Source organism: Emys orbicularis, chromosome 13, assembly GCF_028017835.1.
Source record: "Emys orbicularis isolate rEmyOrb1 chromosome 13, rEmyOrb1.hap1, whole genome shotgun sequence".
Lineage (NCBI taxonomy): Eukaryota > Metazoa > Chordata > Testudines > Emydidae > Emys > Emys orbicularis.
The window spans coordinates 17,115,316-17,130,665 of NC_088695.1; the positions used below are offsets into that span (position 1 = coordinate 17,115,316).

Here is a 15,350-nt window from a genome sequence, read left to right on the forward strand (position 1 = left end):
GAGAAAAGTTTGCCATTTAATGCCACAATACTAGGTTATAATATCCTTCTCTGAGCTTACATGGAAAGCAAGGAGATACTGTGAGAACACACCTCACTAACCAGAGTAGGGAGGGCACCCGATTTGGGGCTCTTCCAACTCACATACATGAGATTAAGCACTGGACTGACCTAGCCAATTTGCTACACTTATCTTGTTACATACTGTACTGTAGGTTTACCTATCTTCTTCTTTCTCACTAGTATCGCTTCTTCTTTACTGGTCCTTTTATTCACAAAATTGGCACGAACTAATAGGAACATTGCTCTATGTGCTACACCCTCATTTCTCATTTATTCCACCCCATCACCACCATCATCATCACCAACAATCACTGAGTTCATTCATTAAACTACCAAGTCACCCTTTTGTACCCCTAAAGATGAGCGAGCTCTCAAGACAATAGTGTCTCCAAGAACATTCTCAAGTCCTTATGGGCCTGGCAGGCCAAACACTTTTGGGAAAGTATTTAGGAAATACAACATCAGCCGCATTCTCAGCTGCTCCTAACTTTTTCACTCACACAACCCATGCAAATCATATCTCTCCTTTCTAACAAAAGCAATGATAAAGTCCCAGACAGCGCTCCGAGTGCTTTCTAAGACAGATAGACTCTCTCAGAGCCATGTCTCTGTTGTATTCATCTGCTTTTGGATCTGGTCTTGATTACATTTTGGGCTCCTTGAAATGCAAAGCCATTTAAACTCAGCTAGCAGAATCATCTTCATTTCACCTGTTGGACTAGGTCTTCACTTTAGACATTAAAAGATGTGATCTAGGCTGCCAAGGAAAGAATAAGACAATGACTCTTTTGTGGCACTGAGATTTGTTATTCACTCTTTCAAAGGATATCTAGTTACTCAACTTTTCCTCCACCGTCCCCTTCAGGTGCCCTTTTATGTCATCCAACGACAGAAATGTCTAGGAAGATAGACCCACACTAACTACCAAAGCAGCTGGAATTCTCAGGGGAAACAGAGTGTGACAACTAAGTGACAAGGAAAACACCCTCCACACTGGCACCAGACACTTTCGGGGTCCTCCCCTCAAACTTAGCAGCTACATCAAGTCAACCCTAAAAAATCACACACACAAAACTATCCTGATGTATTCTTGAGTGTGAAAGAAAGAGTGCTTGAGATTTAAAAGACAAGAACAAAACCAGCCCTTTCCTTCTCCTGACAACATCATGCCCTAGAATTAGCCGAACTCCTGGAGCAGGGGTGGGAAAACTTTTTGGCCCGAGGGCCACATCGGCATTGTGAAACTGTATGGAGGGCCGGGTAGGGAAGGCGCCTCCCAAAACAGCCTGGCCCCTGCCCCCTCCCACTTCCCGCCCCTTGACTGCCTCATGGCAGGCCATGAACGCTCACAAAATTAACAATTCAGAGATATTCAAATAAACTCTATTTAATAAAGATACATTTTAGTGGAAATAAACATAAAACCTTACTTATTATAATAAATATACCATCATAACAACGTATTACAATAATTAAACCAAACTTAACCCCTTTCCACACCCTCTTTGATTAATGTGAACAATGCAGCTGGTCACCCTTTTTTTACAATGGCATTAAAGTCCGGTGTCATTCTTGTTGTGGAAATCCGCAATACCGAGCTGAGATGCTGATCAGTTAACTGATCAGGTTTTTACCCACAAAAGCTTATGCCCAAATAAATCTGTTAGTCTTTAAGGTGCCACCAGACTCCTTGTTGTTTTTGTAGATACAGACTAACACGGCTACCCCCTGATACTTGATCAGTTAACTGGGATCTGTAGCGAGATTTGTTGTAATTCATCAGGAAAAATGTTTGTTCGCACACATAGGTGGAGCCAAACAAAACAAGGATTTTCTGTGCCACCTTGCAGATATTTGGGAACTTTGTTTCACTCAAGGAGACATAAAACTAATCCAGTTTTTCTGAATTGTACTTTTCCTTCAAGGTGGAATCGCACTGGAGATCAATGAGCTCCAGTTGTAATTCTTGTGGGGCTTTCTTGTAGTCAAATGACAGTGGGCATGACACCAGCTCCAGTGTCTTCTCTATCTTCTCAAAGTCAGAGAATCGACGAGAAAATTCTCCGTGCAAATCACTCAAAATTTTGCTCTACTTTTCTCTCTGCTCTGCACTTTGTCCTTAATTTGTTTTGAAAACAAGACTAACTTGGCTTTGAAAGCTGTCATACAGAATACAAAATGTGTACAAACACATTCTTTGCTTGCAGGTTTGCATTAAGTTCATTTAAATGTGCCAAGATATCCACACCAAAAGCGAGGTCGCACACCCAGTTTGAATTCTTTAATTCAGGGAAATCATTTTCTTTCTCCAGAAAAGTGCAGATTTCATCTCTGAGCTCCCACACTCGCTGCAATACTTTTCCTAGGCTGAGCCAGCAGACATTTGTATGATAAAGTAAGTCCTGGTGTTCGGCATCAGTGTCTTCAAGAAAGGAAATGAAATGCCAATGGTTAAGTCCCCTCACTCTTATGTCGTTCACTATTTTCACTACTGTGTGAACAACATGATCAATGTCCAGGACATTTTTGCAAAGGGCCTCCTGATGTATAATACAATGCAGAAAAATCACCTCTTTATCAGGGTCATCTTCTTTTACTTTTAAAAAGAATTCAGGACAAAGTTCTACGTTTTTCCCTGTTAAATTTGGTGATCCATCTGTGGTTACATTTGCCAGTTTACTCCAGGGGAGCTTCAGATGTTCAAGGCACCCAGACACCTTCTCGTATAAATCCGATCCCTTAGTTGTGCCTTTCATTGATTCCATTGATAAAAATTCCTCTGTGATTTCAAATTTGTCGTCAATTCCTCTGACAAAAATCAGTAACTGTGCTGTGTCCTTAATGTCAGTGCTGTCATCGAGAGCTAATGAAAACAATGTAAAGCCCTGTGCTTTCTTGTTCAACTCAGAAGCCAAATGTTCATCAATCACTTCTACACGGTGAGTAACAGTTCTTCGTGACAAACTAATGTTCTCAAATTTGTTTTGGTATTCCGGGCACAGCATGCCAGAAACATCAACCATGCATTCTTTCAAAAACTCCCCTTCAGCAAAAGGCTCATTTTGTTTAGCGATTTTAAACGCCAGAACGTAACTTGCCTTTGTAGTGGCTTCCTGAATTGCAGACCATCGCACATAAATATTTTGCTGAGTTTTTAAGTTTGTGGCAAGTTGCTCAGCTTTTCTTGCCCTTTCCTCAGTTGTTAAATTGCTGCCACAATTAGGATGTTTCCTTGAAAAATGGCGATTCAAATTGTCCTCCTTGAACACCGCGATGCTCTCTTGACAAATCAGGCATACAGCCTTCGAGTTCACGTTTGTGAAAAAATATTTTGTATTCCATTCTTTGTTGAAAACCCGACACTCATTGTCCACTTTTCTTTTCTTTTTTTGCAGCACTCATTTTTGAAAGGGAAAAGAAAATCCTAACTGCTGCCCTTATTTCGAACTGCTGTTTTACAAGATGGCAGCACTGGGGAAAAACTGGGCCCTCTCTCTAGCCTGGATTTGTCGGGTGTCAGTGCCCCTGACAATTTTGACCCATGGCGCTCTATCCCAGAATCCATGTAGAAAAGAAGAGGGAGGTGTAAACTCATCTGTAACTTTATGCCCCATCCTCCCCCCAAAAAAGTTCTTTGAATCCTGTTTGCACGTTGTGTTCATTAAAAGTTTGTATATAATAAGGGATATTACTGCGGTGTGGCGAGAGGACTCATGAGGGGTGGTGCACGGGGGGCTTCACGTAGTGGTACCAGGGACTCCTACAGGGTCTGCTGGCAGTGTGACACCAACGCAGCTGTGCCATGTGCAGAGGAACCCAGACAGGAGCAGCTGCTGCCCTGGGTGGTTTCCCTCCACTCGAGGGTGGGGCCATAGGAAACAGGGAGGGGATTTCGCACGCTGCTGCTGTGTAGGGGTGGAGAGGTCATACCTGAGGAATGTGGCCTTTTGCATACAGAATCTTCCCTGAAGATGGTGCTGAAAATGACCGCTCATCACTGAGGAGCGCCAGACGGAGCACGGCAAGCCCCTGGTCCCGCTCCATTGGAGCCCCAGGCGAAGAGCAGCAAACCCGCGGTTCCGCTCCCCGGGCCGGAGAGCTGGGCGGAGCGCAGCAAGCAGGGCTGGCTCTTGGTTTTTTGCCGCCCCAAGCAAAAAAAAAGCTGGAGTGCCGCCGCTGAAGCAAAGGTGCCGCCCCAAAGGGCCAGAATGCTGCCCCTTGAGAAGTGCCGCCCCAAGGCGGAGCGCGACCGGAGTGCCGGGCGAGTGTGGCAAGCCCCAGCCCCCGCTCCCCCGGCCGGAGCGCAGGGCGGAGCGTGGTGAAATCCCTGGCCCCGCTCCCCAGGTTGGCATCCCACTGGCAACCCCAGTGGCAATTTTGGACCCCCTGGGCATATCATCAGGCCCAGGGCGCCCCTTCCGTTGCCCGCCTGTCAACACGATCAGGCGCCCAGCCTCCTGAGGCAACCCTCAGCCGCCCTCCTCCAGACCTGGAGCAACCCTGTGGTAGAAGCTACCCCAGGCGCCCAGAAAGATCTGGCCACAGCAGACTAAGGGGCCACTTCCGATCTGGCTCTCCCGGTGGTGTCGTCCTCGTCTTCCCCTGACGAGGCCATGACCGGCACGTCCACATCTGGCCCACCCCCGATGGACTTTAGAGTCCTGCAAGAACTACTTAGGCGCATAGTCCTAAATATGAACCTCCAAGTTGAGGAGGTTGTGGAGGAGGAGGATCCTATGGTGGACATCTTAGGCCCAGAAGGGCCTTCCAGGGTGGACATTCCCATGAACAAAACCATCCAAACCAATGCCAAAGCTCTCTGGCAAACTCCGGCCTCCATCCCCCCCACAGCCAAAGGGGTGGAAAGAAAGTACTTTGTCCCCACCAGGGGATACAAATACCTTTTTACCCACCTAGCCCCATGTGTGCTTGTGGTAGACATAGTGAATGTAAAAGAGAGACAGGGCCAGCAAGGGCCCACCCCCAGATCAAAGGACGCTAAGTGGTTGGACCTTTTCGGCCTTTCACTACAGATCGCGAACCAACTTGCGATCCTCAGTAGATACAATTTCAACTCGTGATCTGCGGTCCTTAAATTCCAAGACTTTCTTCCAGCGGAGGCCCGTACGGAACTGGGGGCCATTGCTGAGGAGGGCAAGTTGGTAGCTCGAACCTCCCTTCAGGGTTCCCTCGATGCTGCGGACACGGCAGCATGCACTTTGGCATCCGGCATCACCATGCATTGAAATGCCTGGCTCCAGTCATCAGGTCTTCCTCCTGAAGTGCAGCACACCATACGGGATCTCCCCTTTGATGGCCAGGGCCTGAAGGACACAAGAAACACTATTAAACACTATTAAATCCTTGGGCATGCATACCCTGGCTACTCAAAGGAAGCCGTTTAAACCCCAGACCACCCAACAACACCCCTTCCCACCTAGACCAAGGCAGGACTTCTCCCGTAGGAGAAGCAGGTACCCTTGACGTAGACCATCACGTCCCGTCCCTCCCCGGGCAGGGTCAAGGGCAATCCAAGCCACCTCCGGGCCCTAAGCGTCCATTTTGAAGGTACGCTCGAGGACAGTCTACCAGCTCACATCCCGGACAGTTATCCCTTTCTGAACCATCTATCCCGTTTCTACCATGCTTGGTCCCTTATTACATCGGACCGTTGGGTCCTCCGCACGGTAGAGGCGGGATATTCTATCCATTTCCGTTCCACCCCGCCCTCTCACCCTCCTTCTCCGTCCCTTTTCAGGGACCCTTCTCACGAGCAACTCCTCATCCAGGAGGTACAAACCCTCCTCGCCCTAGGGGCAGTGGAGGAAGTGCCTCAAGAGCTCAGGGGCAAGGGGTTCTACTCCCGCTACTTCCTCGTCCTCAAGGCAAAAGGAGGTCTAAGGCCCATCTTGGACCTCAGGTTGCTCAACAAGCACATCGTCAACCTGAAGTTCTGCATGGTCTCCTTAGCCACAATTATCCCCACTGGATCCGGGAGACTGGTATGCCACCCTCGATATGAAAGACGCTTACTTTCACATTTCAATTACCCCGCCCCACAGACGTTTTCTCCGTTTCATGGTAAACAAGATGCACTATCAGTTCACAGCCCTCCCGTTTGGCTTGTGCACAGCCCCTCGCATCTTCACCAAGTGCATGGCGGTCGTGGCAGCTTTTCTTCATCGACATCATGTGCACGTCTTCCCGTACCTCAATGACTGGCTTATACGGGGCCGATCTCACCAACAAGTTCGTTGTCAAGTGCAACTGGTCATGGACATGTTCAGTTGCTTGGGCATCATGCTGAACGTCAGCAAATCTGTCCTCTCCCCTACTCAGACAATAGAGTTCATCGGGGCAGTCCTGGACGCAAACCAAGTGCAGGCTTTCCTCCTGGAGGCCCGGCTCCTGGCTCTAGCAAACATAATCACCAACCTCTGCAGGTTTCCCACAACCACAGCGAGGCAGTGTCTCAGGTTGCTGGGTCACATGGCATCCTGCACCTACATGGTGCAATACACCAGACTAAAACCCAGGCCTCTTCAGATGTGGCTAGCATCGGTATATCGACCAGGCTGTGACAATCTAGATATGGTGCTCACGGTCCCAAGCCACACGCTCCCTGTGCTGGTGGCTGGATCCCCATATGGTGTGTGCCGGGGTCCCGTTCCATCCCCCTCAACCCACCCTGACCCTGGTTACGGACACATCCGCGCTGGTATGGGGGGGGCGCACCTCGGAAGCCTGACAATGCAGGGCTCATGGCACAAAAATGAGCTAACCCTGCACATCAATATCAAGGAGCTCAGGGCGATTCACCTTGCGTGCCAAGCATTCCTTCCCCGTTTAAAGGCCACTGCATAGCAGTCCTAACAGACAACACCACGGCCATGTTCTATCTGAACAAACAAGGCGGAGCCCAGTCATCGCCGCTCTGCCAAAAAGCCCTTCTTCTGTGGGAATTCTGTTTAGCCCACTCCATCACCCTTCAAGCCTCGTACCTGCCGGGTATCCAGAACATACTGGCAGACAGCTTGAGCAGGCGTTTTCTCACGCACGAATGGTCAATTTGCCCGTACATCATTCACGCTGTTTTCCGCATCTGGGGGTTTCCCCGAATCGATTTGTTCGCTTTGCGGACCAACAGGAAGTGCCCAGCCTTCTGCTCCTTCCAGGGTCACAGCCCAGGCTCGATCGCAGACGCCTGCCTGATCATGTGCTCGGACCAACTACTTTACGCCTTCCCACCATTTCCGCTGGTCCACAAGGTGCTCCTCAAGATCCGCAGGGACAAGGCAAACGTCATACTGGTGACCCCTGCCTGGCTGCACCAGTGTCAATTCAGGCTCCCCTACGTCTACCTCTCAGCCCCGACCTCATCTTGCAGAACCACGGTCGTCTCCTACACCCGGACCTTCAGTCGCTTCACCTCACGGCCTGGAGGATCCATGGTTGAACCAGGCTGAGCATGCCTGTTTGGACTCGGTAAGGTGGGTGCTCCTGGAAAGTCGCAAGCCTTCGACTAGGCTTACTTACGAAGCTAAATGGAAAGGGTTTTCCAGCTGCTGCGCTCAGCGGCAGGTGCCCCTGCTCCAGGCTTCAATCCCAAGCATCCTGGACTACCTCATGTTCTTGAAGGACCAGCACCTAGCTTTTGGATCCCTTAAGGTTCACCTTGCAGCCATTTCTGCATTCCACCCAGGAGCGGCTAGGCACTCGGTGTTTGCACACCCGGTCGTGCAGCGTTTCCTCAAAGGCTTGGAAAAAATCCATCCTCCAACGAAGCCCCCTGTGCCTGCATGGGACCTTAACTTGGTTCTTTCCTGCCTTATAGGCCCTCCTTTCGAGCCGCTGGCTTCCTGCTCACTCCTCTATCTTTCCTGGAAGGTCACCTTCCTAGTGGCCATCACTTCAGGTGTCCGAGCTACAGGCTTTCACGTGTGAACCACCTTATACCATATTTCATAAAGATAAATTTCAGCTGAGACCTCATCCAGCTTTCCTGACAAAAGTGGTGTCCCGTTTCCATGTAGGTCAGGACATTTTCCTGCTGTTTTTTTACCCAAAACCACAGGCTGACCTTTGGGAACAATGCCTCCATTCGCTGGACGTTAGGAGGGTGCTTGCCTTCTATATAGACTGCACAAAGCCATTCTGTAAGACAACCCAGTTGTTCATTGCCATCGCGGAGCAGATGAAAGGTGCACCGGTCTCCTCCCAGCAGATATCTTCATGGATCACCACGTATATCTGTACCTGCTACAACTTGGCAAACGTCCCTCCACCTGCTGTCACGGCTCACTCCACAAGAGTTCAGGCATTTTGTCAGCAGCCTTTCTGGCAAACGTTCCCCTCCAGGAAATCTGCAGAGCTGCCACATGGGCCTTGGTGCACACCTTCACGTCCCACTACGCCATCGTCCAGCACTCTCGTGATGATGCGGACTTTGGCAGAGCGATTCTTCAGTTTGCGGTACCTTGACTCCGACCCCACCTCCAAGGTAAGGCTTGGGAGTTACCGAACTGGAATTGATATGAGCAATCACTCAAAGAAGAAAAAACGGTTACTCACCTTTCTGTAACTGTTTTTCTTCAAGATGTGTTGCTCATATCTATTCCATTCCCGCCACTTTCCCCTCTGTCGGAGTAGCCGGCAAGAAGGAACTGAAGCGGGGGGTCGGGCTGGCAGGGTCTTATATAGAGCGCCATATCGGCACCACTCCAGGGGGCTCCCCAGCCGGCCTGACAGGTAGCTGCTAGAGAAAAAGTTTCTGACATCCGTGCACGTTGCGTGTGCACACACCTAACTGGAATAGATATGAGCAACACATCTCGAAGAACAACAGTTACAGAAAGGTGAAGTGCGCAAAACCCCCGGCCCAGAGCCAGGCGGAGTGCGGCGAAACCCCTGGCCTCCTTCGCTCGGCCAGAGCACCAGGCGAAGCACGGGGAAACCCATGTCCCTGCTCCCCCGGCCAGAGTGCCAGGCGGAGTGCGGGGAAACCCCCGGCAGGGCCGGCTCCAGGCACCAGCTTAACAAGCAGGTGCTTGGGGCGGCCAAGGGAGAGGGGCGGCACCTGGGGCAATTCGGGGGCGGCAGGTCCCTCTCTCCCTCTAGGAGCGAAGGACCTGCCGCTGAACTGCCGCCGCCGATCTCGGCTTTTTTTTTTTTTTTTTCCCAATTGCCGCCGCCAATCGCGGCCTTTTTTTTTTTTTTTGCTTGGGGCGGCAGAAATGCTGGAGCCGGCCTTGGCCCCCTGCCCCGCTCCCCCAGCCGGAGTGCCAGGCGGAGCACAGTGAAACCCCCGGCCCCGCTCCCCTGGCCGGATAAAAACGGCCTGCGGGCCGTAGTTTGCTCACCCCTATCCTGGAGGGTGGAATTTAGTGTTCTCCCACCAGGGGGAGGTGCTGTTTGATTCATTTAGTGGGCAAAAGTCAGAGAAAGGTTTAGAGCTCTCAGAGAGGGGGCAGACAAGCCTTCCCACACCCCACCCCACCCCACCAGACACACATTTTCACAGAGAATCAGGTCTCCCTAGGGAAAAAACTCCTCAAAGGAAATGTGGCCCCAGAACTGTTAGAGAAGCGAATTCCTACCAGCTGAGTGTTCTTCCTGGATGAGCATCTAGCTAGGCAGAAGAAGAGGTGGAAAGAGTTGCACTGGGATAAAAGAAAGCAGAGGAGGATTGTTCCTCTTGAGTTTTCTTTGTGTTTCTCTAGTGATCCTGACTGCTGAATCTGGAGCATAATATGAGCTCTTTTAGTGCCTTTGGTTGGGCTCAGCTTGTGACCCTGAGTACAGGGGAATCCTCCACTATCTGGTCTTGTCTCCTCAGTGCAATGGAGACTGGATCAGCCTCCTGAAGTAGCCAGCAAACCTTAGGAAGCCCAGCATAGCTCCAAAAAACGGAGTCCTTGCTCTTACTTACCTAGTGGTTAGGCTTTGGCCATGCTAGGGTTCTATTCCTGGTCAGGGAGCACAGCTATTAAATTTCTTCAATTATCACTCTCAGTTGAAAGAAATATAGCTCCCCTCTCCCAAAATGTATTATTATATGGTTGTTTTCTGCTCTCTCTATGAACATGAAGAAAAAGTAAGGATTATAAGAAGGGGCAGAGCTGACTAACCGCCCCTGTCATGTCACTTGTGTGTAGAACTCAAGGAATCTTTCCGTTTCTGGGATGCCCAACAATACTACAGCATAAATCTAATTCCATGCATATACCTGAAGCAGTATTGTCTAACTAATAGGTGGCTTTTTTGGAAAACAGCCATCTCCGCAGAGGTCACAGATTTGTCAGAGATTGGTTGTTACTGACAAAGGGGCACTGTTCATTTTTCTGCTAGGAATTAAATGTCTTTGTTCCATTTTATCTGTTGCTTTGGTAGAGCATCTACCAAAGGCTAAGGTGGGTGAAGTAATAGCTTTTATTGGACCAGCTTCTGTTGGGGAGAGACACAAGCTTTCCTGGGAGCTACATGGCTACAATGACATCGCAAACGCCCATAAAACATGATCAAGTTCTTCTTTCACACTCACATGCATCACTTATTAGCCCACATACCATTTCTTCTCCACATTTTGAGGTTACCTTTTGAGTGTAATGTCATCATTGATTAAAATTCCAAATGGCCAATTAGCAAGCACCAACATAAAAAACAGCCGATTATTAATCTGCCCCATGGCTAACTCCCATCTCTGCCTTACTTTAGAAAATATTTGCACATAGACATTTGCATATAGGGAAAATTTTAATTGTGCCTGTTTCAGCCTAGAAAGAGAGAGTGGTAAGCTAAATTGCTCAAACACACATTTCCTCATCTCTATGAAAGAAAGGATTAGCAAGAAATGAAGAAAGTATATCCAACATAAATGATTCTGAACTTTCCTTTGAAATGTGAGGTGCAATAAATAAGTTAGTAGTCCCATAAGTGAACTGATGTAAGTGAGAGGAAGTAGGACATAGGAAAGGACTGTAAAAGCTGGTGGGGCCATGGAGTGGGCAGCCATGGCATTTCCCCATCTGCTGCTCCTGCCAGGGGTTATGGCTACTTCTCAGCTCCCAGTCCCCATTGACTGCTCACACAGCTGGTCAGAGCTACCGGGGCAGCTCTGGGCCCAACAGAGCTCTGACACAGCCCCAGATAGGTGGGTGGCCTGCTGAGGTGAGTCAGGGGGTGGAGGTGGCACTCCTTCCCTGGGCCCAGAGCTAGTCAGTCCGGCCAGGCCTTCCCCAGCACTCTTAAAATAGAAGTCAAACTATGCCTATGCCCAAGAGTTTCCACCTAGAGCCCCAAGTTGCCCCCCACCCACTGGGCCCTGGATTTTTCTAGCATGTTGAAGGATGCCTCAGAAGAAAAAAGGTTGAGAACTCCTGCACTAAACTGCTGAAAAACAGACTTTCCCATCTGTGTGAAATAAAAAATTATAAAGAAATCAAGAAAGTGTACCCGACATAAATGATTCTGAAATTTCCTTTGAAATGCGAAGTGCAATAAATCAGTGAATAGTCCCCTAAGAAAACTCATGTACGTGAGAGGAAGGAGGGCCTAGGAAAGGGCTGTAAAAGGCCATGTTTCACCATCATTCATGAGCAGAGTTGTGTGGCAATTAAATTAAGAATCTAAAGTTTCATAAAGGGAAAGAATAATGAACAAAATGTGTGGGAAATACAGGTGTATTTGAGAAAAGGGCTTGGAATGAAGGAAGACAAATATTGATCAGTAGAAACAAAAGGCACCGTGTGTGCCTGCTTTCAAACTTCTTTTACAACAACTCTATTAGAAATGCTGAGCAGTTGGTGTTGTAATGTTCCAAGGGAGATAGAAATGAGGCCATTTCTTCAGGTAGAAGAAAACAGTTCTGGGATTTGAACACAGGCCTCCATACAGAGACCAGAACACCCAACAGACAGAAAGGCAGAGCCTTAAGTCTGGCACCTCAGACCACTCAGCCCTCCTGACATTACAAGGAATGCACCTTATCCACCCTAGTTTTCTTTAGCATATTATGGGCTGTTCAGGGAGGCCAAGATGGTACATCTTACAACTCCTAGAGCCCTTCTACAGCACAGATGATTTGTAGACACATTCACCCTGAGCCAAATTTGCAGGTTTTCTGGAGCCTTGTGAGTTCTGAGGTGTTTTAGTCTCCCTGCTGACTTATTATGAGAATAAAAGATGGACACCAGAACTGAGGCAGAATACAGACACAGCATTATGAGAAAACAATGGTGAACCTCAAACTCCTGCAATGTGGGCTAGATAGTCAAGTAGTCAGCATCCACCAACTGTACCATTTTTTTTTTTCAAAATAGCTCAGCACTGAGTGTGTTGAGACCTTCTGAAAAACTGGCCAGAAATTTAGGTGCCTAACGGGGAGCTGAGTTTTTCTGAAAATCTGGCCCTAGTGGTGGGAGTGAGATCTTTTGAAAATTCTGGTCAATGTGTCTGGAAGCTCTAAGAACCATCACAGCTTTTAACATTTTCTGGAACATGATGAGAAAAGTAGAGATGTTGTCCTTGACTTACAATCACAATGTTTCACCTTGATCCCAGGTTTCAACAAAATTGATTTTGTTTTTATATGCAATGTGAAACAAACACCTCTCTGTAGACATTTGGACAAAGAAAAAGAAATATATATGACACTAACCCACATTGCCTTGCATGAGTAGCCCCCTGAGCAAGATGGTAGCCAGTATTCTACAGGTGGACGGCTATGCACTATTGTTCACCCTCAGAACCCTTCAGCAGTTAGACCTCAGGAATGGAAGAGGCCAATGATCCTGAATCTCTCCAGATGGTTAATTTTGAAGACTTGTCTATAGAGCTGTGTGAAAGGTTTTTGCATGAATATTTTATTTACTGAAATATTTTGATTGACAAAAATAACTTTTTGTTTTAGTTTTGTTTCAACAAGAAAACTGAAAAAAATTCATCTTGGGTCAACCTAGATTGTTATTATTATTGTTATTATAATTTTGGTTAGGCTAGCTAGCAAGCAAAAGAATAAGTGATTTGCACAGCTCTATTTGTATGAAAGGTCCTCAGTGGGAAGAGGCCTCCACATTCTGCTCTGAGGAACCTGGAAGGTTTGATTTTGAAATGGTCTCCAAAGACCTTCCCAGCATCATGAAGAATCCTGTTTTTCTTTCGATTGGAAGTTGAAAAAGTTTCCTTCCCTGACCGGGAATCGAACCCGGGCCGCGGCGGTGAGAGCGCCGAATCCTAACCACTAGACCACCAGGGAAGTTCTACAACAAGCTTTTGTTTCCTGTTCTAGGCCTACGCAGTCTACCTTATCTCCAAGTTCTGAAGTTGGTCCATTCTCCGTTGCCCAGAAGGGACAAGAAGAGGGAATGAAGGAACCTCAGGGTCACAGCCTGCCCTGAGCCCACCCAAAGGCTACTGAAACAAACTCCACTTAAGCTTCAGCCTCCTACACCAGGATTACAAGAACAACACAAACAAATCTCAAGAGGAACAAGCCTCGTCTGCTTTCATTTACCCCGGTGCAGCCCTCTCTGCTTCTTCTTCTGCCTACCTAGAGCCTCTTCCAGGAAGACACATGGGGCTGACAGTAATTCTGTCCTAAAAGCAAGGGAGGGGTTTTGATACCACCTCACAGAAGCTGACAGGAGTTTGATTCTGTGTAACAAAGCCCTGAGCTTTGTCTGCCCCCTAGCCCTGCTCCTAATTTGTCAATTCCATGCACTCAGGAAGCAGCCAAAGGGCTGAACACCCCTGCTCTTCGCTCCTTGGCCTCATCAGGTATCCCAGGCCCTTCCCCACAAATACCTTCATCAGAAGCTGGAGTGACCCAAGTACATGCAGGTTTCCCTCACCCACCTCCTAAGGCAAACAGTCACCCCCTTCTCTGACACTCCTGGGACCAGGTCTCCTTTGAGGAGTTTCTTCCCAAGGGGACCTGATGCCCTGCAAAAATGTGTGTGGAGTGGGGGGAACCGGCTTGTCTGCCCCCTCTCGGGAAGCGATGACTTTCCCACATTAGATCAGTCAAACAGCCTCTCCCACTGGTAGAAGAACACTAAATTCCCTTCTCCAGAAGTTCATCTATTTCTAGGTCATGATACTAACAGCACAGAACGAAGGGGTCATTTCACATTAAACTGCGTCTCAACAGGATGATGGGGGGGAAAGTTAAATGACTCGACACCACTTGAGCAAGTGAATAATGACTCTCAGTGGCCCAAAAGGTTGTCTTACTCTTTCCTTAGCAGCGGAGATCACGTCTTTTAATGTCTGCAGTGAAAAACAGGTGAAATGAAACTAATTCTGTTAGCTGTTTTGCATTATTAAAGTTTTATCCCATTGCATATAGTTCGAATCCAAAACCAGCCCATTTCCCCTGGGAAAGCACCAGGAGCGCTGGTCTGAGAGATTTCCGAATTGTTTTGGTTAGAGACGAGAGGGACGATTTCCCTGGGCGTGAGGGAGACGGAAAGGGGCAGCTCAGTGTTGAAGTTGTTTTTATTTCCTAAATCCTTTTGACAAAAAGTTTTATCTGCTACACCCGAAGGCCCCACAGCTGCTGCTTGGAGACGTTATTCCATTGAGAGATCTCTCGTGTTAACATAACCACAGGGAAAACTGTGCTAGTTTAATGAATGAACTGAGTTCTTCTTATTCTCTTTACTGTTCTTATAAGGTTGACTAAAGGAGGATAGAGGAATGTACCTTTTAGGGGGTGTCAGGTTTGTGAATGAAGAGAAGCAGAAAGTGAAACTGGCTTTCATTACATTGGCACCCCTATTTAAGGCGGGAGTTGGCTTGCGGTGTGTAAAGCAGAGAGGTGGGGGTGATCCAGCATGCTGTGGTTATCAGGTGGTGACCTCCCCCAGCATCTGGACCCTTGTAACACTCCGATTTCGTAGCTGGAGGGTGAAAGAACCAGAAGAAGGTTACTATCAGAAAAGGAACTTCAGAGTACAAACTTCCCTAGGGTTCCTTCCCGGTTGTCACGATGCATGGGACTTGTTTACAAGCACAGCCCGGCTAGCTCAGTTGGTAGAACATGAGACTCTTAATCTTAGGGTTGTGGGTTTGAGCCCCACGTTGGGTAGTGAGTTTTGCTGCTACAGTACCATTATTTTGGTTATTGTCTCGGCCTGAATTGAAATACATTCTCTGTTCTCACGATGATCTTAGGCAGGAAATGACGTGGCTGTGAAAAAAGCTAATGCGATTTGGGGATGCATTAGGCGAGGTATTTCTAGTAGGGACAAGGAGGTGCTGCTTCCGTTATACAAGACACTGGTGAGACCT

The 15,350-nt window shown here is 48.2% G+C and overlaps 2 non-coding genes across 2 annotated transcripts; one reads left to right on the plus strand and one right to left on the minus strand.

Moving 5' to 3' along the window:
* Positions 1-13,242: 13,242 nt before the first annotated feature.
* TRNAE-CUC (transfer RNA glutamic acid (anticodon CUC)) lies at positions 13,243-13,314 on the minus strand. The gene has a single exon. It is a non-coding gene; the product is annotated as a tRNA-Glu (tRNA).
* A 1,760-nt stretch (positions 13,315-15,074) lies between these two features.
* TRNAK-CUU (transfer RNA lysine (anticodon CUU)) lies at positions 15,075-15,147 on the plus strand. Its single transcript has one exon. It is a non-coding gene; the product is annotated as a tRNA-Lys (tRNA).
* The last annotated feature ends 203 nt before the right edge of the window (positions 15,148-15,350 follow it).